The following is a 23,950-nucleotide window of genomic DNA, read 5'->3' on the forward strand; positions in this document are numbered from 1 at the left end:
CATAAGGCTATTGCAATATTTTTAACTAGATCTTCCCTTTTTGTCACCATATTGAAATAAATGGAATGTGTCAGACTGAGTAATGCTCTTTCAAGAAGTTTTTAGGAGCTCACTTAGAAGTTTGGCAAAATATAAAGAAACAAGGAAAGCTTTCTCAGGATCCTCTATGGCCTGAATGAAAGACCAGCCCATTAAGGAGAAAAGCTTATGCTGATGCTGACGCTAATAAATGGGACAGGGAAAGATATTTCTGCCTAGTTTGGGCTACCTTGGTCCAAGTCTGCTGCTTCAAGTTGCCCTGTGAAATAAATCAGCCAGCTGAAGATGATTCATTGCATTACAATGTTCCCATCAATATAATGGGGAAATCAGTTTTGTGTGAGTGTTCAAATGTGAACCCACTCTCAGCTATCAGGAGTGAAAAGGACAGCAGCTCCTGAAAAATGATCTCCCCTGCATCCACTGTTCAGTCCTGGATTTGAACTGTAGTACTAGGAATGCCTCTTCCTTCAGAGCGCATTCCTGGTATTCAGTCTGGATGCTGAACTTGCTTTAGCATCATACATTATTTGGAAGAAAATACCATGATTTTGTTAGGCTGTTCCTTCTGCAGTGCTTTGGTTTCAGATGCAATTTCAGCCCTGTCGAAGTCAGCCACCACCAGGGCCAGGCTTTCACTCTCTCTTTTGACCCTTGAGGCAAATTTTTAGAAGGTGGATCTTCAGAGTTAGGTCTGGCTTGGATTTTAAGGTTCTCTTATAGGGAGTATAAATACATTTTCTTTTAGAAATATGATCCCTTAATATTCCCTAAAATATTTTACACATCAAAACACTTTAAAAAATACCTCCTCGGTGCTCCTCAGATGGAAAAATCTGCAGCAGAATGGCAATGGGAAAGAATTGTGTTTAATCATTATTCCTTTGTGATGGTCAGACTTGAGGTCTCCATTTGTCTCCATCTTGCAAGTGCTGTATTTTAACACCATCCACCTTTCATTCTTTAGGAAATAAATAGGTTAAGGAGACTCCATTTTCAAGAGATTCTTCTTTTGTGACACTGATCTTACAGTGTGTTCTTATATTAGCTATTTGAAACATTTCTGAAATGTTTGGAAATCTTGCCTTGTAAGTCCTTTTTTATATCTCTGTAATATAGTCTTTCTGAGTAGCACATCTGGAATCCTAGCCACAATTCACAAAAGTTATGGTTAGGTAAAGTGGGCCCTCCTCAGACTTAAGAATCCTTCAGTTTTTCTCCTGCTCCCATCCGCCTTTGCCTCACAAAGGTCCTAGTCAAGAGTGGGATAGAAGGAAATCCCATTAGAGCCTAATAGTGCTGCTTCTTTCCAGAGGGAGTCACTACAAAGTAATTTATTTCTCCAGTGTGCAACTGGAGGTACTCATTTGTCGAAGGCTTGTGCATGCTGGTGCTGTGGCCTTTGTTATCCCAGGAACAAGGGACCCAAAAAGTCTATTCGTACTACCAGGCTAGCCTTGTTTGTTCCTTCCTTACTCCAACATCACATGCAAGTCCACAGGACATAGAAGGCTATGCTTATAGCTAGAATTTGGAGAGCATGTATAAGGTATGAAAAGCCACAATTCTGCTGCCTTCCCATATTAGCACCAGTAAGAGGTCATGGGCAGAGTACAGCTATCAGCTGCATTCTTTTATCTCCTGAGCCATGGTCAGCTCTCATTTTCAGACATGCTTTCCTTTCACCCCTCCTCCCCACTGCTTTTCTCTATTGTAATGTCTTTCCCATCAAGAGAATTCACCCTCAAGTTCAGATCACACACACTTAGGAGATGGGGTGGAGAATCAGCCCTTTGTGAGCGTGTGAAGGATGCTTTCCTTGACCTGCCAGAGAACATATTTTACTTGATGAGAGAGAATGCTGGCCCAAATTCCTCCCTACTGTAAGCAGGCTGCTAGAAGGGGACTTACATTAGGGATGAACATGGCCTGCTCCCGCTGGCAGAAGGTCTCCTGAGCAGATGACACTGTTTACAATGTATTGGTTGCTTTTACTGCTCTGTTAAGTGATCGTAGGTGTTTCTACCAAACAATGCAAATACAAAGTAATTTGTTTGTGAGGGCCTAATCCTGAAGCCCTTATTTGGTGTTTACTAAAGTTAAATTCAGCATTTACTCGGCTAAACTCCAGTTGAGTTCACAAGGAGTTTGCCATGGTGAGGACAAGAAGAGGACTGTGGGAGTGTGCTGCTTTTTTTTGGCCAAAGCACAAAGACGCTTTACGTTAAAAACGCATACTGAAGAAAATAGAGGCACACACAATTACTGCTATATGCATGCGACACTATACGTGTGCACACGAACACAATTGCACACTAATCTAATCAATAAATTCATTTCTGATTAGAACATAATTACACATCCCAGGAGGCTGGAACAGAAAAGTCCCATTAACCCCTCATGCCCTTTTCAGCTTTCCTCTGCCTTTCCATCTAACAGACCTCTGTGTCACTCCACTCATTAGCAGTTACTGTCTATGACATTGTTACATAAATAAGGATGTCGACCTGTCAGAATGGGTCACCCAATTCAAGGGTGATGATAAATATCTGTCCCTATGAATTAGGCTAAAGGCACCAAAGTACAGGACAGCTACTGTTGATTATTGGATAGTTAATGTACAGAGGACAAAAGGTGCTGAGGCCTGGTCACTTTTTGGATCATTAATATGGATTTAAGCCTATTGTTAATAAAAAAAGAAGCAACACACACACACAAAACTAGGTTAGCAAGAACACACAGAACTTTGATTTGGGATAGGATGCATAGATGGTGGGGAGATTCACAGTGTGGAAGGTGTGGCTTTTACTTCAACTTCATGGTGCTTTTCATAAGCAAACAAAATATCTGGGGGTCAGGCTGAAAACAGATTGTGCTCCCCCATACTTGCAAATGCAGTGGAAGTAAAAGGCACAGTGGGTGCCTTTAACTAAGCAGAAATGGCTCCAGGAAGGGGAATATGCAGAAAAACAGTATTCAAGTCAGGAGCAGCTCGAGAGCTGCTGCTGAGGCTCATCGCGTGGTTTGCACTGAAAACCATCCGTTATTGCCAAGACTCTTAGGAAGCCCTGCTTTATTTTCAAAACATCTTTTTTTACTCACATAGGGAAAGGACTGGAGGATATCAGTAAGCCCAGTGCGTTCATTTAGTGATTGCTATCTTTCCACATTAGTGACAGGTTTTTCCTTGCAGGTAGCACTTAAGTGTGATGCAACACATGGCTTTGATTTTAATAGCAGATGATGTAAAAATATCAAGGCAGTTTGTAGACAGAGGCTCTTTCCGTTCTAAGTAAGATTGAATTAAGACCGTTTTCCACAAAACTCAATGCTGTAACTCGCTGAAAATGTTAAGTGCTGGGCAGGAACATCCCTTAGGATTTCTTTATCAACAAGTCTAATCACAGCAAGCACAACTTTCCCGGAATTCAATGTCCCACAGGATTAGACTGTCATACCACTGTCAAGAATTTATTACAATGATTTGCTCTGAATGGCAGATCCAGTCTGGGAGGGAGCTAAAATGTCCTGTAAAGCAGTCAGTGTAAGTACAGCATATCTTTGCAGAGCCAGGGCCCTCAGTTAGTTTTACTAACTATTGAATTATTATTATTGAATTCAATGATTCTATGGTTCTGTGATTATAAGTTTGCCATTGAGCTGCAAGAGACATGGCTACAGCATTTTCCTACAGCAAAGTTCTGCCAGGTGATGATACCAGCCCATGCACCAATTCAGTAGTGCAAGGTAACCGTAATGTGCTCTGTGTTTCCCTCTTTCTAATTTGCTCTACCCTCAGGAAGCAACTGTTGCAAGGAGTATCCCTGTTTTATTGGCACACCAACCTATGGAAAAGTTCTGCTGGTTATTGTAGTCAGAAGTCTGTCTCACTGGTGGTGCCAACGAGCAAGTCAGCTCGAGTTTGCTGGAACAACACACCAGTCCTGAACTGATTTGAGTCGAGACAGGGAGTTCTGGCTTCCTGGAGAACATTCACAGCTTTATCCAGGTTCAGCTATGCAGAGCTGGAAAAAGAAAATGCAGGCTGTTCAGACATAGTGATACCTACAGCTTCTGAATTTCGCTTGCTGGAATAAGACTTTGTTCCAGCCCTTTGCAAAAGTGTGTTTGTGTTGAATTAGTGTTGGCACAAAGGAAATCTGGGCAAATGTAGTTGTCCTTAGAGCTCAGTGGGGTCTTCCTTCTCAGTTGGCAAAGAAATAGCTCACTAAAAGGTGTGAGGGAGGGAAGGAGCAGGAAGAAATAAGCCAGAATGTTGTCCCATAGCAGGAATATTAAAAAACATGGAAGAAAGGTACAATCTCCTCACTGGGTAAAGCACCTACTTGCATCTTCAGGTTCCAACTTTTGCGTGTGGAGCTGTCGTGACCCCGTCCCAGAGGCCTTTGGATTTCAGTGGTAGAGGAAATGGAAGTTTTCAAATCCGCTGTGGTGAGAGATGGTCTAATGTACTGCAGTCACACATACCATTTTATTTAACTGCACTAGATTCTACTACTTTGTGATTATTATTGGTAAGATTCATACTCCTCCATTAAATCAATTTTTAGAATTAATTTTCCAGAACAGATTTGTCTGTGTATGAACCTCCAGATGTGTTTCTGCTGGAATATACAACATTTTCTCTGCAGACTAAAGCCTTTGGGGTCTGAAAGTTGTAAAAACCAGAAAAAGTCAGCCTTTTAACCTTTTTGTATCATTATGACAGTTAAAATTTGAAGATGTTTTGATCTGAGATTTCCCCAATGTATTTTCTAATATGTGTTGGAGATGATGATATAGGAAAGACAAGGTTATTGCATATTTGGAAGTGCACAAGGTAGTAAGGTTGCTGTTTCTTAAAGGCACAGTGTTCTGACTGATATCGTCAGATATTCTCAAATACCAACACCTATTCCATTATAATAACAGATTTGATAGTCTATTGAAATATGTAAAAGCCATAGTTCAGAAAAATATGGTTATTCCCTAAGTATTTCACAGGACCAGCATGGCTCTATTAGCTTGATGCCTATCAGAAACCAGGGGCAACCACATCAAAATGTAAGTTTAAAAATGAAACTATACTTCTTTTCTTTCTAAGGTTGATTTAAAAGCCCTTGTGCATACACACATGCTACATTTATAAAAATAACTCCTAACACCCTCTAAAAAAGTCTAATCATAATATCTCAAATATGTGGCAATATAGATGGGATTATTTTGCAGCAGTGGGTTAAGCATATTGCTGGCAAAGAACTCCAGGACACATTGATATAAATTCACAGAAATAGTGCTTGCTAATGCAGTAAATGACAGCTGCTGTAACTGCTGAACTATAAAGGAGCTCTGTCCAAGAATAATGAGTATTTCCCATTGCATTGCAGAAGTGCATGCTTTGCACATGGGAGTTTGGGTCATAACTCAGTCAGCCGTATGTAGTATCTCCCTGTTTAGTGCATGGTAACATTTAGATGCATTAATTAAAGGTCTGAAGTTCATTGTGTGCATAGTCAGTGTGAGAATTCCAGCAAGCAGCCCCTGGTATCCAGGTCCTCAGTGCAACTGTGGGGCAGGAGCAGCCACTACCCATGCCTGGCTCACCCCAGCCTGCAGGAGGCAGGAGCACTCTTGCCCTAAACTGCCAGGGCAAGGAATCCATTTGGCTTCTTATTGCAGCCTCCTAACAATCTCCCCATTTGTGCCGGTGGTTTTTGTGCTGTGACTACCTTTCCAACAGGAACTGGACTGAGATCACTGGCTTATTCCAGTCTAGCCACTGAAAGGCTGCCTGTTTATTAAAACCATACTCTGTGTGAAATGCATCTTTGTCTATGAAATGGCATGGCCATTACATAAGGAGTTTGTGATTTAAGGTCGTCAAATAGTGTGTTTGCAGTAGGCAAAGCAGTAGGCCTCGAGGGATCAGGATTTGTTAGCCCAAGGCTATCCATTTCCAGGTACTTTCATGCTTGCTTGCTTTGTTGAAACGCAGTAATTGATGGGACTTCTTGAAGAGTAAAAGGCACTATTTCTACCGCTGTGCAAACCCAAACCAGCAGCTACAGAATAAAAAGCATCAGAAGCCTCTGAAGCACCTGTCAGAGTGATGTGGAAATCTACCTGAGTTGCCTCTAGAGTTCAGGTATTGGTAGCAGTCTAACTGTGGTAATATGGAGCACCATGGGCATAAATCTACGCAACTGAGAAGTGCTTGAGGCTGTGGTTCCACAAACATTTCTCTCTGTGGCAATTTTTGGCTCCAGCAGGTCATGCTGCCACCACCACGGGCTGTTTGAGGCAGCCCCTACACTGCCGACTTTGTCCTGCATGGAAGGGTGGCAGGAGCATGGGAGCAGGCAGCGGTGAGGCAGGGTGGGTATTCTTGGCCTGGAGAAATGTGTGTGTAACCACAACCCGAAGGGCAGGATGAATAAGCTTATGTGGAAGCCTGTGACTAAGTCATTCTGGAAAAGAGGCTTTAGGCTCTTTTGAAAAGGTTACCCATTGCTAGCAGGGACTTAGGTGTCTTAAAGAAAAGGCAAGAGGCCATTTAGTTATTCCTTTACATGTGTATTGTCATGTATAAAAGAAATCACCAGCACAGCTGCTGTTAGCTGGAAGAAGTGAACTTCCTCAGCAAGTAATTGATAGCCATAAAGATTCCTCTGCCCTCTCTAAAGGGGTTCCTGGTGTTCATCTAATCAGTGCCAAGTACAGTAGCTGTTGATCTGTGCCAAGAGCCTCTCTCTTCTATTACCAGGGTTAAGCCTATTCCTTGGATACTAAAGTAACATTTGATAAGTGTTGAAGCTGAAGCAAAACATGAAAAAGTGAGTGTCTGTTACAGGGGGTGAGGAAAGAGGTTCGTTGTGTTTGTTGTATCAGCTTATCAGAATATTCTGGTGGTGAAACCTTCCTTGCTCATTTGATTGGTCTAGTGGAAGATGTCCCTGCCCGTGGCAGGTGGTTGAAACTGGATGAGCTTTAAGGTCCCTTCCAACCCAAACCAGTCTGTGATTCTATGATTCTGAGTGTGTGTTGTCAAAGGGTGTGTGCAATGTATGAGAGCAGTGAACAAAGATAAATTATTGTGAGTAAATTATCCACCATTAATTACTCAACAGCTCCATACCAGTGAAGTTACAAATATTAGTATGCATTGGCATGCATGTTACCAGTGCGATTAGCTGATGTTGTCAAGGTGTGATGCAGTAAATTCATCATAGAATCCCAGACTGGTTTGGTTTGGAAGGGACCTTAAAGCTCAGCCAGTTCCAACCCCCTGCCACGGGCAGGGACACCTTCCACTAGACCACGTTGCTCCAAGCCTCTGTGTCCAACCTGGCCTTGAACACTGCCAGGGATGGGGCAGCCACAGCTTCTCTGGGCAACCTGTGCCAGTGCCTCACCACCCTCACAGGGAAAAAACTTCTGCCTAAGAGCTCATCTCAATCTCCCCTCTGCCAGGTTAAAGCCATTCCCCCTTGGCCTGTCCCTACAGGCCCTTGTCCAAAGCCTTTCTCCAGGTTTCTTGTAGCCCCTTTAGGCACTGGAAGCTGTTCTAAGGTCTCCCCAGAGCCTTCTCTTTTCCAGGCTGAACAATGCCTCCAGCCAAGCAGGCCCCATGCTGTAAGATTATCAGCTGTCATGTGCTAACTCAGTGCTGCATGGAGGGCCTTTATAGCGTGAGTTGGGGGCACTGTTGGTAAGTGGCATGCTTGCATCTGAATCTGACTTAAACTCAGTATTAGTGGACACTGTAGGTGCCTATCCAGTAGCAGTCTTGCTATCAACCTCTTCTGCTGCTGTGGCCATTTTCCATCATTTTTGCAAAAGTACATGTGATAATATGACTAGATTTCTGGTGGAAGCAAACAAGTGCTGCAGAGTGGATCTCACATATAACTGTATAGGGCAGGTGTGCAGTCAGGAAACAGAGGCACATGGTGTTCCCCAGCACCAGTCAGTCCCCATTTTTGGCTGGGGCTATGGGAAGTGTGATGTGAAAGGGATAAAGACCATGTGAGAAGAAAGGGGAGTAGCAGGCATGTCCTGAAGCTGTGGTGAAGACAGGGCAAGGACAGAATGACTGATTCTCACTGTAGAAAATGTGTGTGATAGAAGCAAAGCACATCAGCAACTAGAAAATAAGCAAAACCAGAATCTGAGAAATGACCCTTTTCCAGGCTATAGAGCCAACTTCAGATTGTTTCAGGAACTAGTTCCATTTACATTGATGAGAGGAGAAAATTCCTGCTCACACTGAAATATGTGATTTCCATTGCTTAGTTATGGGTTTATGCACTCCGACGTATGGCCCATGTCCCCCTGACCCCATCAGGAACACAGTTGCACAGCTTCTGTCATAGCTGGCTTGCTGCATTGGGTTGGCGGGATTTCCAGGTTTGGGATAGAAACTTTCTGCTCCATGACCCCACTTTTTTCCAACCCTTCTGGTATGTACAGAAGGACATTCCTTTCCAGCATGCATAGCACACCATGAGTGAAATTCTCACTAACGTAACAAAAAGCAGACCAGCCCCTTAGCCCCTTAGAATCATAGAATGGGTTGGAAGGGACTTTCAGAGGACTTGGGTTTCTCTGTGTTAGTTTTCACAGATACAGCATCCAGCTTTTGGCAGGAGGTGGGATGTGCGGGCTTGCATTCATTACGTACATGGGCTTGTATCCTCTTGTATGAACTTGGTTAAACAGCAGCATTTTAGATTTAGCTTAACCGTCTGTAACACATTGAACTCAACTCTTTCACAAGAGTGGTGTACAGCTCCATCCATTAACATCCTTCTGAACTACTGCAGGAATTCTTGAAACAAAAGACATTTCTAAAATTAGTGAAGAGTCACAACCCAGTTATTAAATAATAGCCTCATGAATTCAAACTTTATTAATATTTGCTCCAATTTTGGTATACTTCCCCTGTAGAGTCAGATATGTACACATACACACACACAAGCACAGATTTATATGGAGACAGACTAAGAGAGCTGGGCTTGTTCAGCCTGGAGAAGAGAAGGTGCCAGGGAGACGTTAGAGCAGCTTACAGTGCCTAAAGGGGCTACAAGGAAGCTGGAGAGGAGCTTTGGACAAGGACCTGCAGGGACAGGCCAAGGGGGAATGGCTTTAACCTGACAGAGGGGAGATTGAGATGAGACATTAGGCAGAAGTTCTTCCCTGTGAGGGTGGTGAGGCGCTGGCACAGGTTGCCCAGAGAAGCTGTGGCTGCCCCATCCCTGGCAGTGTTCAAGGCCAGGCTGGACGAGGCTTGGAGCAACCTGGTCCAGTGGAAGGTGTCCCTGCCCATGGCAGGTGGTTGGAACTGGGTGAGCTTTAAGGTTCCTTCCAACCCAAACCATTCTAGGATTCTGTGATGATTCTATATATATGTGTGTGTGTGAATATACATATACACAGGTGTGTGTGTTCCGTATATACACACGTATGTTTGCCTAGAATGTATATGAAACGTCAGCATGTCTGTACAATGTTCTCTGAGCTCCTTTGGAGTTCATCAGTGATATGTCATTACTGATTATTTATTTGTATTACAGAAGTGCCTACAGAACCTTACCAAAGCTAGTATCCTATTGTGTTGACCAGTCTTCAAATGGTCCCTACTTCGAAGCAAATGTTTTAGGAGGTGAAGAGAAAGAAAGATGTAAGAACTACAAAGCAGACTAGTGGTTTAGCTGGAAATAAGTTTTAATGTCCTGACTAATACCTTCTGATTCTCCCTGGCTTCATGTATTGCAGTGTGATGAATGTTTCAGTAACAGAATTTGTCTGAATTAACATTATCACAGATTGCTCTGATGCTCAGCTCTGTGGGGCTCCATGCACTTGATGGCAGCCTTCAGAAACTCCTGCTCTCCTGGATTTCAGAGTCCTCACACTAAATTTACTCTGCTCATGATGTGATTAGATTAGTCTATGACCATGCTTTGCCCTCAGCCCTCAGTCCAAGGTCCCTCTGAAGTTCCAAAGATGTAAGTTGCATTTTATTCCCATTATTCCTCATTTTTCACATGCTCGTTCCCATCCAGGTTCCAGAAGAAGTTTCAAGAGGAAGTGCCAGAATCTTATTAGGGCAAGATTGATGTGCTTTTACTCCCTGAGGAGGTCTGGCGAGATTATAAAGACAGCAGCATTCTCCTGCAGAAGGCTGAGAGGTGAAAGAAGCAGACAAGATGGAAAAGTTAATAGGAAGAAGGAAAAGTGTAAAAGAGGTACAGTGCATGGGAACGTAAAGAGGAAGGAAATGACTGGTGAGGGAGAATGTGAGTCTGAGCTGGTTAACAGTGTTACAGTGTCACTGTCTGCATTTGACACATCATTTAACAGTGACCTGCAAATGATTATTTTTATTGAGTTTATACTTTTCATCGCTTCTTGATGATTTACAGTGAAAGCTTGAAAGAGTTCACAGCTTCATTTTTTTAATATACTTGTTGTTCTGCATCTCAAGCTTTTTGTATACACAAAATTCTTGCCAATACATCTAAATTAGTTTAGAGTGATTTTGATACATTAATATACAATCCTTCTCCTACAGACACACAAAATGTCATCAGCATCTGGGGGACACACTTCAGTTGGTACAGTTATTTTCAATAGCTCTGGTTTCTGTCCATAAGAAATACTCAAAGTGGCAAAGCTCTTGATGGCAGGCAAGAGCTTCCTGACACTCTCAAAGTGTCAGGAAGATAGAGATGAGGGAAGGGGGAGAGAGTGGAATTTTACAGGCAATACTTGCATGTGCTAAATAAAAAATGGTGGGGGGGAGAGGATTTATTTCCCTGCCTTAATTCCCTTTACAGGTCACCTTTAAAGGAAAATATTTTTTTAATGCACATGTATTAAATGTGCTCATGTTCAGTTATGATTGTTGTTTCATGAATAGGATATTCATTACATTTAAGTATGTTGAGCTCAGAGAAACAGCTGGAAAAATATTTTAAGCATTCATTATACACAAGTGAAGAAACAACTGTGTATGTGTATGTGTTTATTTGTGTGTGCACGTTTACTAAACATGACACAGCACATTATCTAGGAGAAGACCCTCACAAGGACATATATGCATGATAGATTTAAAATAACAAAGTAAGAGGTGAAAATAAATCCAAAGATCAAACAGAAACAGAGTAGAAGAGAAAATAGAAACAAACTGAGAGGAAGTTATGCTAAAATCTGGCTGTATGCCATACTAGTTATTCACATTTCCACATTAAGAGAAACCAATTTTGTTATTTCTTCTTTTGCTCTTTCATTAAAACCAGATACACCCCAACTCAAGGAGATGTTTAAACATGCGCTTAACTTCAAGCATATAAGTCACCCTAGTGAAGCTGGTTTACTGAGCATTCAGAAAAGCCGCAATTGATAAAGACATTGCTGTAGTTAAAAACATCAACAAGTTTTAGATTAGTAGAGAGGGGAAAATAACTATTGCATTTATATATATTTAATTATGTAGGTGAAGAAGAGGAAGTTTGTAGCAATACGTATGAGTAAGAAGCTTAAAATTGCAGAAGAATACGGGAAACATGAGGAGAACAGGCAGATCTGTATTCACCAGGCTCAGTTTTTAATGTATTAAGAAGAAAACCTGAACAATACTAATCTTCTTCACTAGCTGAAGATAGTAGAACAATCAGGTAAAAGGAATAGAACTGGCTTTATTTCAGAAAAAAATTCATATTGTGTAATGACTATAGAGATCATTAAATGTTTTCCTTTCCAATAATAACTTTAATAAAGTTCCAACAGCAGCTTATTAAACAGAAACTATTGAAATCAGAGTTAAGATATTCATATTCTGTGTATCTTTTTATAGGATTCCAGACTGGTTTGGGTTGGAAGGGACCTTAAAGCTCATCCAGTTTCAACCCCCTCCCACAGTCAGGGACACATTCCACTAGACCAGGCTGCTCCAAGCCCCTGTGTCCAACCTGGCCTTGAACACTGCCAGGGATGGGGCAGCCACAGCTTCTCTGGGCAACCTGTGCCAGCGCCTCAGCACCCTCACAGGGAAGAACTTCTGTCATATATCTAACCTGATCTTTCCCTGTTTAAGTTTAAACCATCACCCCTTTTATTTATGTGTTTGTTTGTTTGTTTGTTTGTTTAAAATATTCATATATCTGTACCCAGGAATTCTAAAGGAGCTCAGTAGTTTTCTGGAGTAGTAGTGCAATAGGTATCAACTAGGCATAAGCTTCCAGAAACACTAAGTGGCAAATGCTATCTAAGATTATATTAAAACTAAGCTGTCAAATAGGGATCTAAAATGTGTGTTCTTTCTGCATTTCCCTTGAATAACATGGTGAAAATTAAGGTGGATTCTGTATTGCTGAAAATTTGAAAGCAGAGAATATATGTTCTGACAAATAGATGTACCACAAAAACCAGTTGTTGCTGATGGCTCAGGGAGAACTGATTAGCAAATAGTATTTTTTTACATCTATACACCTTATTACTTTATTACCCCAATACCTTCTAATTTTTAAGTAACTGTCATTCTGGCAACAACATAGTGAGAGGAGGTTTGGTTACTTTTAGATCCTAATAGCAGGATTCTTACTGGAGATAAGTAGCAAGACCTCCTTGAAACCCAGAGATCACCATTTGTAATAAATAATCAAAAGGCTGTTATGTCCAGAGGATGCTATGCTTGAGCTTATGTGGAATGTCAAAGCTGAGATTGATACTGGACTGGTCTTTATATGTCAGTGGAGGCAGCCACCAAGAGAAAACCATTTAATTGCTTTTTTATTGTTTTTCTCAACTGCACTATCACTTTTTCATGGTAACAATCATAATATGTAGATTACTGGTATTCCTTCACTTGCAAACTTCAGTGAGGCTGAAGGTATTTACATTTGGTCAGACCTTCAGGGGCTAAAATATTTTTCTCCTTCGTGTTAAAAGGGAGATTGAGCTCATGGTATCTTGTTTGGCCCTTCCCAAATCTGATAATCTAAACAAGGAATAGATTATGTTTCCCAACTCCTTGCTCACTTCCTTGAATGAAACAGTATTGATTTATAAGCTGCTGAAATATTTAAGTATTATATGGAGACATCAGAAGAATGGGGATCAGACTGTGTAGGTAGAGAGCTATAAAACATGTTAGTTATTCGTTTAGTTGCGTGAATTCAGGGTTCTGCATAGGCTGCTGTTTTCCTCTGAAGAAAAAAATAAAAGTAATAACATTACTACAAGGAGATAAATTTAAAGGTGCAACAGCAGAGAAAATAAATCTTGGCATTAATTTACTGCATGTTTATTGATTCTGTGAATTTGGGTTTAAAAGAGAATGTTTAGAAAATTATAGCTTTCCTTTTGTATCTGCATTGCCAGACTGGCTCTAGGTTGCCAGATGCATTCAATGGCTCTTTAAGAAGCTGTCTGTGGATTTAGGCAGCTCACAGCATGACAGTCCTTAATTTTTTTCAGAATCTACTGTCTGTCAGAAATTCATAGGAGTTAAAAAACCCACAGGTAACCCGAGGATTCAGTGGAAGAATTACAGTTGGCTGCTTGAGCCTCTAATTGCTCAGTGTCCTTGGCAAGAACAAACACTGGGCCATATCATTTGATATCTTGAGCCCTAACCTGCAATAATCCATACTCTTTAATCCTTCATAGAGCTGTCGCTATGTCATCACAATTTATTTTAAAATGTTATTCTTTAGTACTAATCTCATTCCTAATCATTCATATTAATGGTAGCATTAGAGTGAATTAGGGCATTATTTCCCTCATATGTGACACTTCAGGACTTGCAAGTAAGTGCGTATCAGAGAAGACAGCATTAAATGCGAATGGCACATACAGTATGAAAAATGGAAGAGACCAATATTAAATTTTTAATAGAAATAACTTGCAGCAAAACTTTCCCACAGGCAACAGAACTCTGGTATTTTTAGCTGGTTGAGGCCAATGTATGTTAAGAATAGCATTCACTGCAGTGGGAAAATACACAATTTCTATTACGGGGCAGTCACAATAACAACATACTGATGATACACTGGTATAAAATACGTAATTATCTAGCATGCAAAAGAATAAATCACATAAACTGTTTACAGTAGGAATTGCGAAAGGACAATGACACATTGTTGTCTTCTTTGTGTAGCAAGGATAAAGTTTGGCTTCTAAAATTGCAAAATCAAATTCATAGTGTTTATGTGATGCTTCCTGCAAGAAGACTCTGATAAGATTTTTTTTCTTTCTAATAAATTAGGTTAGATATTAACTTGGTTAAAATGACGGAACTGGATAAAATTAGAAAGATGTTAGCTTGGATAACGTCATGTGTTTCTTCACGTTGTATCATTAGTGTAAAATTATAGAGAATAGCCCTCCTCTCCCATGCAGCTGCAGCTAACAGCAATTTCACTTCCAGAACCATCACTGGATTGGAGCTCATAGGGTGCAAAATTCATAACCCTGTCAGAACTGAAGCCAGGCTCTTTCAGAGCTATGCCTGGAGTGCTTATTCTTATTACAGAACTACTAGTTCATCATATTAATAATACAGAGAACAAAGGCTTTGCGTGTCCTCATCTCTCATCATATATACAACTAGTTTTAATTGATAAGCCCCGTCTGTTCCATGTGCTCATATTGTATCACTAGAAGTTGTAAAAATATGGTAAAATCAATATTTTTTATCTGTCCTCCTTGGTAGCAAAGAAAGACCTAAGCTTCAGGATTAGTGGGCAGATATGAAGAGAATTTCTTTCTTTGTGATACAAATCTGTATTAATTGATTTTTCTTGATGTGGATTAATTGCAGCTCTTTATTAGGAATAATATCACAAATAAACTATAGACATGTATAGATTGCTAAGCCTAGATTTCAACTGAATGAGGCTAATCAATATCTAAGTCTGTAATTTAAAGCAATTCATTAAAGCCTCAGGAAAAGCTATGTGAGAAATGTCTCATCTGGAGCCTTACAGGAGTTTTTCCCCAAATGGAAGAAATACATTTATAATATATAATTATTGCAGATTAAGCTTGCTCAAATGCTTTTCACTTGCCATCTATTTTGCTGAGGGTGCAGAGAAACACCTCTGTTGTGGTAGCCACATCCTGATGGGCAAGAGCCCCTCTCCATGTTCATCACCAGGCTTTCAATTCAGGAGAGGAGGATAGCTGTCATGTGGTGCAACACCTCAAGTTGCTCTTCACCATTTTGGAACTGAGAGTGTTCGTATTCTCATTTTAATGTAACATGTCAGACACTCGCTGTGGTTTCTGATAGCCTACACTAGACAAGAGAAGTCTACTTCAGTTTTGGCCGACATGTTTAAGCACAAACAACAGCCACAGAGCACAGCCTACAAAGTACTGCTCTGGCAACAGGTAGGGAGGAGTGTTTCCCATGGGAACACCGGTGTCTGGCCCCAGCATGAAGGATTGCCCAGCCAGGGCCCCTCCTGACCATGCCTTCTGCTGGCAGCTTACTTGCTGCCTTCGAGTGCCAGTTCTTCACTATCACCCCTGTACCTTTGTGCTGGTTTTGGAGGTGCCCAGCACGCAGCTGGGAATCTTGGAACCACTCGTGCCTAAAAAGTAGGCTCACATAGGACTAATTTTCATCAGTATTGTATAGTAGATACATTTTGTGTCTTATAGGTCATTAAGAACTTCCCTTGGCTATTTTGGAGGTAATTAGACAGTAGATCACATACGGCTTGAGGTTTAAGTTAGCCAACAGTTACGAAAAATACCAGAAGAGCTTAGCACTTGTGTTAATTTACATTTTTCATGTACAGCCATACAACATGTGTAGCAATGTCTGTATTACCATGGCTTTAGACAGAGGTTGGGTATCTGTAACAACTTTGAAACTGTGCAGTCTCTGACTGGACTCATAACTCTTGCTCTCAGTTCAGCCAAATGTACATTCAGGTTCTGATCTTAAGCATCTATCTGAAGTTAAATACATGAGCAAACCTTATTAAAATTGCTACTAATAACTAGCCTTCAGGAAATTATTTTAGTGACCTTTAGTGAGTGTGTATTATGCAAAATGAGTTTCAGGGTTCTATGACTTAAGGGCTTTCATAATATAAACTGTATCATAAAAGAAGGGAAGTGGCTGTAGCAGTTGATTAATATGATTGCTATAATACTTGAGACAGATCCTAGGTTTAGAAGTACTAAATATAAAACCTAGGGTAGCTAAAACACCTAAATCAGTGCAACAACAATGAACAAAAAAGATTAATTTCAAAATAATATTGTAATGAGTGTATTCCAAAAATACTCTTACATATTGGCACATGATCTTCCCGGGCACGTGTGTGGATAAGACAGAAACACTCTTCAAGCATGTACCAGTAGTTCTGTCTAGTTCAAATTGTAGCACTTACCAAATTCCTGAACTTCTTTGAAGTTGCAAAGGAGATCTGTTTGCCTTAGTAGTTTCATGAATGTTGCATTTAGAATGTTTCCTTTGTGTTGCTTAAGAAACTTGGGTTTAGAGTTAGAAATTCCAAATTTCTATATATTTCTATAAGTCCCAGCTTTCAGTGTGGCTACAGCAGGGATAAATGCAAACCATTTCTGCTGGAAAACTGACCACGACTGTCTTTACAGTGGAATAAGCCAGGCAAAACATTCTGTCAACTCTCCAGTGTGCATGTACTGTTCACCAATAACGGTATCACTCTAAGCTTTGTCCTTTTTTTCCCTTTGCCTAGGCTAGTGTCTGCCCTCTGGATACCACCTTGACTTCAAGTGCTGCAGCCTCCATGTTCCTCATGTGAAGATAGTAGACTTAACTCTCACTGTGAAGATACCATAGGCTGTTAACTCACATGCAGTGAAGATAACCTAACCAGGTATTCAGCTTGGTTAAATGACTTGACTTTGACTTCGGATTCTTATAGAAGTAGTTTGTCCTTGTCATTGTATTATTTTGACAGCTGAATTATCTAAACCTGACCTAGCTAACCACCTCTTCCAGGCAAGACTTAGCATGATTCGGGGCTGATTTTCTGCATACTGTGGTCCCTTTACACTGCTCTGTGGGAAATATTTATACTAAGTATATTTAATTGCTATAGAAATAATGGCCTACAGAGGACAGGCATTTATTGCTTTTTCTCAGTCATTCGTATTTCTTAGACCCTTTCTCAGTCCCATGGTGCTTCCATAGCAGCATCATAAATCAAAGCCTAAATCTGAAATGTGTAGAAATGGTAGGGCATAAATGCATCCAGGATAGACTGCTCTTGCATTTGACAGCTAACTAAGCCAAGAAAATAAACATCATAATAAGTCAGTGTGCCCTCTATCTGCCTTAGATTATCTGGAGGCCATCTGAATAAACTCTCAGCTGAAACAGGAAGCCCTGGGACTAGATCTTTCACCTTCCTTTGATTGTCATTTTCCAATTGTTTTAATTTTTCAATGACGCCATCACTTGCTCATTGATGTTCCATTTTGGCCTTGACTGTGCCAGATCCACCCAGAGAAGTCAGAAGCCAAGAACAAATTGGGCCTAAATTACGCATGGGCTTTCCTTGAGGCATCCTTATGCATAAGGTCCTGTAGTAAGACACAGACAGTGCTGAGGTTTTGTAGAAGTGGTCATAAGACAGGGTGCTTCAAGTTCATCAGACTTCTTGAGCAGGTAGACATAGTATGAGTGCACATGCACACACCCCCTAAATCAAGGATACCAACAACAGAAATATTACTGTGAAAATACACCAAAATGTGTCCGTATTTTTTCTTTCTTTCCAAACTAGAAAACAGCTGACTACATAGGGAGAGATTTTGCTCATTTTCTAGTCTCTGATATTAGCCTGGTAGTGCGAAGGAAACATAGTACCACAAAAAAGGTGGCGTGGCGTAGCAACACAGCAAGTTCAGCTCCCTCTCCTCTCCTCTCCTATCCTTTCCTCTTCCCTTCATTCCCCTCCCTTCCCCTCTCCTCTCCTCCCTTTGCCATCTGACCAAAACTCCTTATTCTTTGGGAACAAGAGAAGGAGTTGGGATGAGTGTTAAGAAAGCTGGACTTTCTCAATCTTACATGTGTCCTGTCCATTTTAAGCTTGGGACTGGTTGGCAAGGAAAGCAAACCTATATCCACCCATCTGTTTTTTCTTGTGCAAAAGATTTCAATTGCACAAGGGTTGTCAGTTTGGCACGCAGCATTAACATCATAGTTTAGAGGGGAAAGGCTGTTCTGGAGTGGTCAAACAGAAAAAGTAATCCATGTATTTGCATTTTTGTGCTATTAGTGTGCTGCATTCAGAGCAGCTCTCTGGTCTGAGGAGGGATTTGCAGGCTAACTGCATTTTTGTAGATTTCCTTTGAAACAGAAACAAAACAGAAAAAGCAGCAGCAAACCACAATTTTTAAAATAGGATGCTTTAAGATGCCTCCTGAAAGTCACAGGCTGTCCTTATATCCTTCAATTTTTGGAATTCTTCAGGAGTGAGAACAGAGTCGGTTGTCAACAGAGTGCTGTTCACAGAAATGGGGCAGGGGAATGAAAGAAGGCTCGCTATTGTTTGCTGATGTGGTGTAGGCTGCAGGAATGTCTTGGGAATGCAGTGCCTGCATGGCAGGCAGAGAGAGAGGGCTTTGTGCAGAGACACTGAGGCAGAATGTCAATCATATAAATAACTCTTATCTCATTTTTTTGTCTTGATCATTGCTATCACACTCCTTCAACTGCAGTCCGTAAGGATAGTTATCAGTTTGCTAGAACATAGAATCCTAGAATGGGTTGGGTTGGAAGGGACCTTGAAGCTCATCCAGTTCCAACCCCCTGCCACGCACAGGGACACCTTCCACTAGACCAGGTTGCTCCAAGCCCCATCCAACCTGGCATTGAACACTGCCAGGGATGGGGCAGCCACAGCTTCTCTGGGCAACCTGTGCCAGTGCCTCACCACCCTCACAGGGAAGAACTTCTGCCTAAATCTCCCCTCTGTCAACTGGTGTCTAATGGAAGCTGTCCAAATAGTGCATGTAGGGATGCTGACCTACCATGAAGTGGGGAACAGTGCATCATACCTCCACACCTTCTGCTTTGTACCACTTTCTGACATAGTCTTGATCATAATTTATGAGTAGGTAACATACAACCACCCTGCTCTGGTGTCACTTAGAAGCAGCATTGTTTTTTCTAAAATACAGATGTCTTTATCATTCCCCATAAGAACATGCATGGTTTGAAATATTCATAATTGAGAAAGGAAAATGTTGGCTAATGGAAAGGAAAACTCCACACTTATGCAAATGTAAAAACCGTGCTTTATCTCACAATGTGTCTGGGTGCAATGATGTAAGAGCACTGTTACGAAATTCCTCAAAACCCTGCACAAAATAAAGGCAACATGCCTGAAAAGCGTGCAGTAGTGAGTAAAATAATCTTACTCTTTAAGCAAATTAATGCTCCAAAGAGAAGCTTGCAGGGCTGGGAATAATATACTTGTCAGGACCTGAACTGACCTTCTCTGAAGTCTCACTTCTCACGGCCCAGTGTTACTTTTTGATGCTTAAGGCAGATGCGCCATTGAGGTAACACATCCCTGGTTTGCTTGCCAGGAATGGGAGGAGATCACATACTGAGATGACCCACCCTGCTGGGAGGGGTTGAGCCACTATTTCATTTAGCCTACACTACGGGCTGTGGAGCAGTTGTAAGGGATCTGTTTCAGTGCAGTCATAGAATCACAGAATCAATCAGGTTGGAAAAGACCTTTAAGATCATCAAGTACAACCATTCCCCAGCACTGCGAAGTCCATCACTAAACCATGTCACTAAGGGCCTCATCTGCATGGTTTGTGAACACTTCCAGGTTAAAGCCACCCAATCTTCTGCCAAATTAGTTTTAACCCTACGTGGTTTGGGGGGGGCAGTGGACCATCTAGCTGCACCAACAGTGATATTCATGAGAGAAAAGGCAGCATGGACAGGAGAAAGAGGCAGTGAGCAGACTGGAGAAAGCAGGGAAGCTTGTGCCTCAGCTCCATCTCAAGCCATCACCCACCTCTGAGCCTTGGTACCTGCCCCAGCACACAGTAGCTTCAGCTTGTGCTCCTGATTCCCATCTGTCTCCTCTGTGGCATCATTTATCCCCCATACCTTCTACACTGTTTTTCACACTGTACCTAATGCTTGAGAACGCCACCTTAAGAGAGCCTTAGGAATGTGGATTTCAGGACAAATCCTATTCTTTCACCACAGTTCATTCAGTTTAGTGAATAAACCATGGGCCATATCAAAACCTCTGTTTGTTTAAATCAGTGGAGCTCTCATCAGTTCCGTAAGGCCATGCTGACTTGTACCAGCTGAAGATTTATTTCACCCCCTCAGATTTCTTCGTCGTTTTTATAGCAACTGTAGCTGTGTAGCACTTAATAACAGCACATTATTATGGTAGAGTTTCCATGATTCACTTCAGGAATTCGAAGTGCACATAACCAGTTGTACTTACTGCTTAAATGCTTTGCTGAAAATCGTCTTGATTGTAGAAGCAAATCTCATTTTTGTGCAAAAATGCTGTTTATTTGGCCAAAAGTGGCAATTTCCAAAGTGACCAGAACACAGGAGCCTACAGGATGGATGTACCCTTGTGAATGGCTCATAACTGAAGAAAGATGTATTGTTTCACAAGATTTGGAAATATATTTTTCAGACTAACCCATGAAAAATATTCGGTTTCATTCTAGAGGGTAAAAACCTTCTGAGAAAAATTTTACGTCTGTTCTATTTTGGTTACAAAAATAATAATTTCTCTTTTTTTATTTTTCCCCATTAAAATACAATTCAGAATATTTTAACATGAAATCCTGCAAGATCTTACTGAAAATATGTTGTTGCAGTTCCTTGGGGAAGGGGAGAGGGTTGTTTCTTTTGCATTTGCCTCATGTTGTGAGGGCGTAACGAGGAAAATTTCTTCTAACAGCAATAGTTTAGTCAAAAGCTATTTTAAAAGAAACATGATTTGACCAAGATAGTGGCCAACTCTTTTAGATGTTTTAGCATTTATTAGCACTGCACAAAGCAAACACTCCAGTTGGGGTTCCAAACTACAACAACCAAAAATCTCTGATGACTAACACTTCCTGGCTGCACTTCATGCTGGCTTGGAAAGAACACGACTACTTTTTGTCTAAGCCTGTACTAATGTTATATAAAAGGTTGTGGAAAAGGCTGTGTAGGTCCATCCACAACCATCCATCTTTTGCATATATGCTTGTGGTGGTTTTTGCTGGTGGCTTTGAGGAGAGTCAATCTAATTTTTAATTAAATCATGCAGCTTTAGTCACAGCATACTTCTCTTGCTGACCATTTTCATGCAGGGATTTGCTGCAGTCCCAAAAAAAGGATGAATAATGTTTCCTATTTTGACCACAGAGTGATCTGGTCAGGCATGCTGTCAGTGGACATTGCTACTGGCTTCCAGGGAGAAAAACTGTCCGTGGTGCACTCTGTCCCTGCCACATGTGGAGGGGGTCCTGCTGGCAGGCAGAGCATGTGATGGCAAGCTAGGATCCCTGGATTCCTTCCTTGCTCTGATACTGGTTCAGACTGTGCCTCGGCCAGTTAGGTAGCCGTTAATTAAAATGAAGGTGATAATACCCACATCTCTTTAAGGTCCCTTCCAATCCTAACCATTCTATGATTCTATGTTATGAAAGTAATTTCTGTGTATTTAGGAGGCTCTTTGGCCCTCAAATGGAACTGTCAGATGAGCACAGATCAAAAATAACAGCTCAAAGTAGATGCAGGACTACTACATTTGATTTTCTGTAGGACTCTGGGCCTACCAACCCATAGATTCAGAAGCATCCTATAAACTCCTCCATAAATAAAGACCCAGGAAGATCTACATGAAAATCCACTTTTCGCTCAGAAGATATTCTGTCTTCCCATTCTTGCTCCCTCCTTCCATCAGAGTAGATCTTTCCTTAATCCCTGCTAGCACCCACCCTCATCCCATGTTCCTCCCTTGCTCTTCATTAAGCTCTACATAGCATATTTCCAGCCAACACTGACTGGAAATGTAATACTCTCAACTGTGCTGCCAGCAACACTCTGCTGGCCTCAGCTGCCGTTATGGTCCAGCTCCCCAGTTTCTTTTCCACACTGGGGGAAGGGTGGAAATGGTGGTAGGCTCCAGCAAAACCAGCTACACCCAGAGCTCAGGAGAAGGCTGGAAGCAAGGGCTGGAAGGGGTGGACTGGATCAGAGTTTCCCCCAACTCTGAATTGGTCTCAGTGTCTTGTGATGAAATACCCTCCCTCTTTCCTGCCACAGCACCCTCCCATGGATGCTCACAACCCACTGTTCTATGGGGAATTGCACTTTGTAAGAAACCATCTGTTCAGAAGAGTTCATCTTCCAGTGGGGTATCCTTATAATGACCAGATTTTCAGATGGGTTCAGCATTTTACATGTATTTGCCAAATAATCTCTTGAAAAGTTTAGTTCTAGTAGCCAAGACGACAAAATGTTATGAATGGAATAAATAACTAGAACTTGTTCAAACCATCGCCATCCTGTCCAAAGGGCCAATTCCCATGTGTACTTCAAGATCCTGTGAAAAAGTCACTGATGCTTAATGAAACTTTATTTTTAATATTCATATCAGTTTTACATAGCTCTTTTTCTTCATTGTAGTCTGTCCCTTGCTTGCTATTTGGACATTAAAAGATGGTACCTGCATTTGAAGAGCTCATCTTTGACCCTTACACTGTTCACATCTAGTGGTTTTGTGGTTCTCTTTAGTCTTTATACTTGAATCCTGTGTTCAGTTCTGGGCCCCTCACTACAAGAGAGACATTGAGGTGCTGGAGCGGGTCCAGAGAAGGGCAATGGAGCTGGGGAAGGGTCTGGAGCACAAGTGGTGATGAGGAACAGCTGAGGGACCTGGGGGGGTTTAGTCTGGAGAAGAAAAGGCTCAGGGGACACCTTATCGCTCTCTACAACTACCTGAAAGGAGGATGGAGCCAGGAGGTGGCTGGTCTCTGCTCCCAAGTAACAAGTGACAGGACAAGAGGAAACAGCCTCAAGCTGCGCCAGGGAAGGTTTAGACTGGAGATTAGGAACAATTTCTTCCCCAAAAGGGTGTTCAGGCATTGGAACAGGCTGCCCAGGGCAGTGGTGGAGTCAATGTCTCTGGAAGTGTTCACAAACTGTGTAGACGAGGCCTTTAGTGACATGGTTTAGTGGTGGCCTTGGCAGTGCTGAGGAATGCCAAGCTTGGCTGATCAACTTAGTGATCTTAAAGGTCTTTTCCAACCCAGATGATTCTATGATTCTATGTTTCAGCTAACTGAAAATTTCTGTAGGCTTCCTTCTTGATTCTCCCTCAATTTTCCTTCTCTTCTTGGGTTGGACTTTTGGTTAGATGGATTATTCTCAAATCAGAAACTTAGCAGAGTGATATTAGCTGAACAGGCGTTGAATTTCTGCTTCCAGAACCTGTATGGCTCGGGCACAGCTGCACTTCTGGGAAGAGGGGAGGAACGCTCCTACCCACAGCTGGGAATTGAGGCAGGGATTCAGCCTCATGGGACCTGACAGCACTGCCTCTAAACCACAGATACCCTCGGCCAGGGAAGCCTTCAGACATACATCCTAGGACTATCTTAATCCTTTGGCATCCCAGCACATGCTCACGATGCTCCAGCGGCAGGTTGTGCTACATCTTAGGTACAGCTGTGTGCTGTTTGCCCATTCCTTGATACAAAGAAGTTGCTATAAAATTACTGCTCTGTTCTGAAACATTGCTGACAAATTCTCATGAACATGGGAAAGAAACAAGAGTGTTGAGAGCTCTGGGTATCATTGAAATATTTAAATATTATGTATGGTGACGCCTGTAATTCAACATTCGCTGTGGTA

The 23,950-nt window shown here is 41.6% G+C and overlaps 1 long non-coding RNA gene across 2 annotated transcripts in view; it reads left to right on the forward strand.

The window, feature by feature from the left end:
* LOC115607418 overlaps nucleotides 1–23,950 on the forward strand; it is an 83,723-nt gene that overhangs the window by 14,182 nt on the left and 45,591 nt on the right. For both annotated transcript variants that reach the window (XR_003991231.1, XR_003991232.1), the window contains one exon: nucleotides 16,779–16,919. This is a non-coding gene — a long non-coding RNA (uncharacterized LOC115607418). The remainder of the gene's footprint in view (nucleotides 1–16,778; nucleotides 16,920–23,950) is intronic.

This window comes from Strigops habroptila, chromosome 4 (genome assembly GCF_004027225.2).
Source record: "Strigops habroptila isolate Jane chromosome 4, bStrHab1.2.pri, whole genome shotgun sequence".
In the NCBI taxonomy this organism is placed as follows: Eukaryota; Metazoa; Chordata; class Aves; order Psittaciformes; family Psittacidae; genus Strigops; species Strigops habroptila.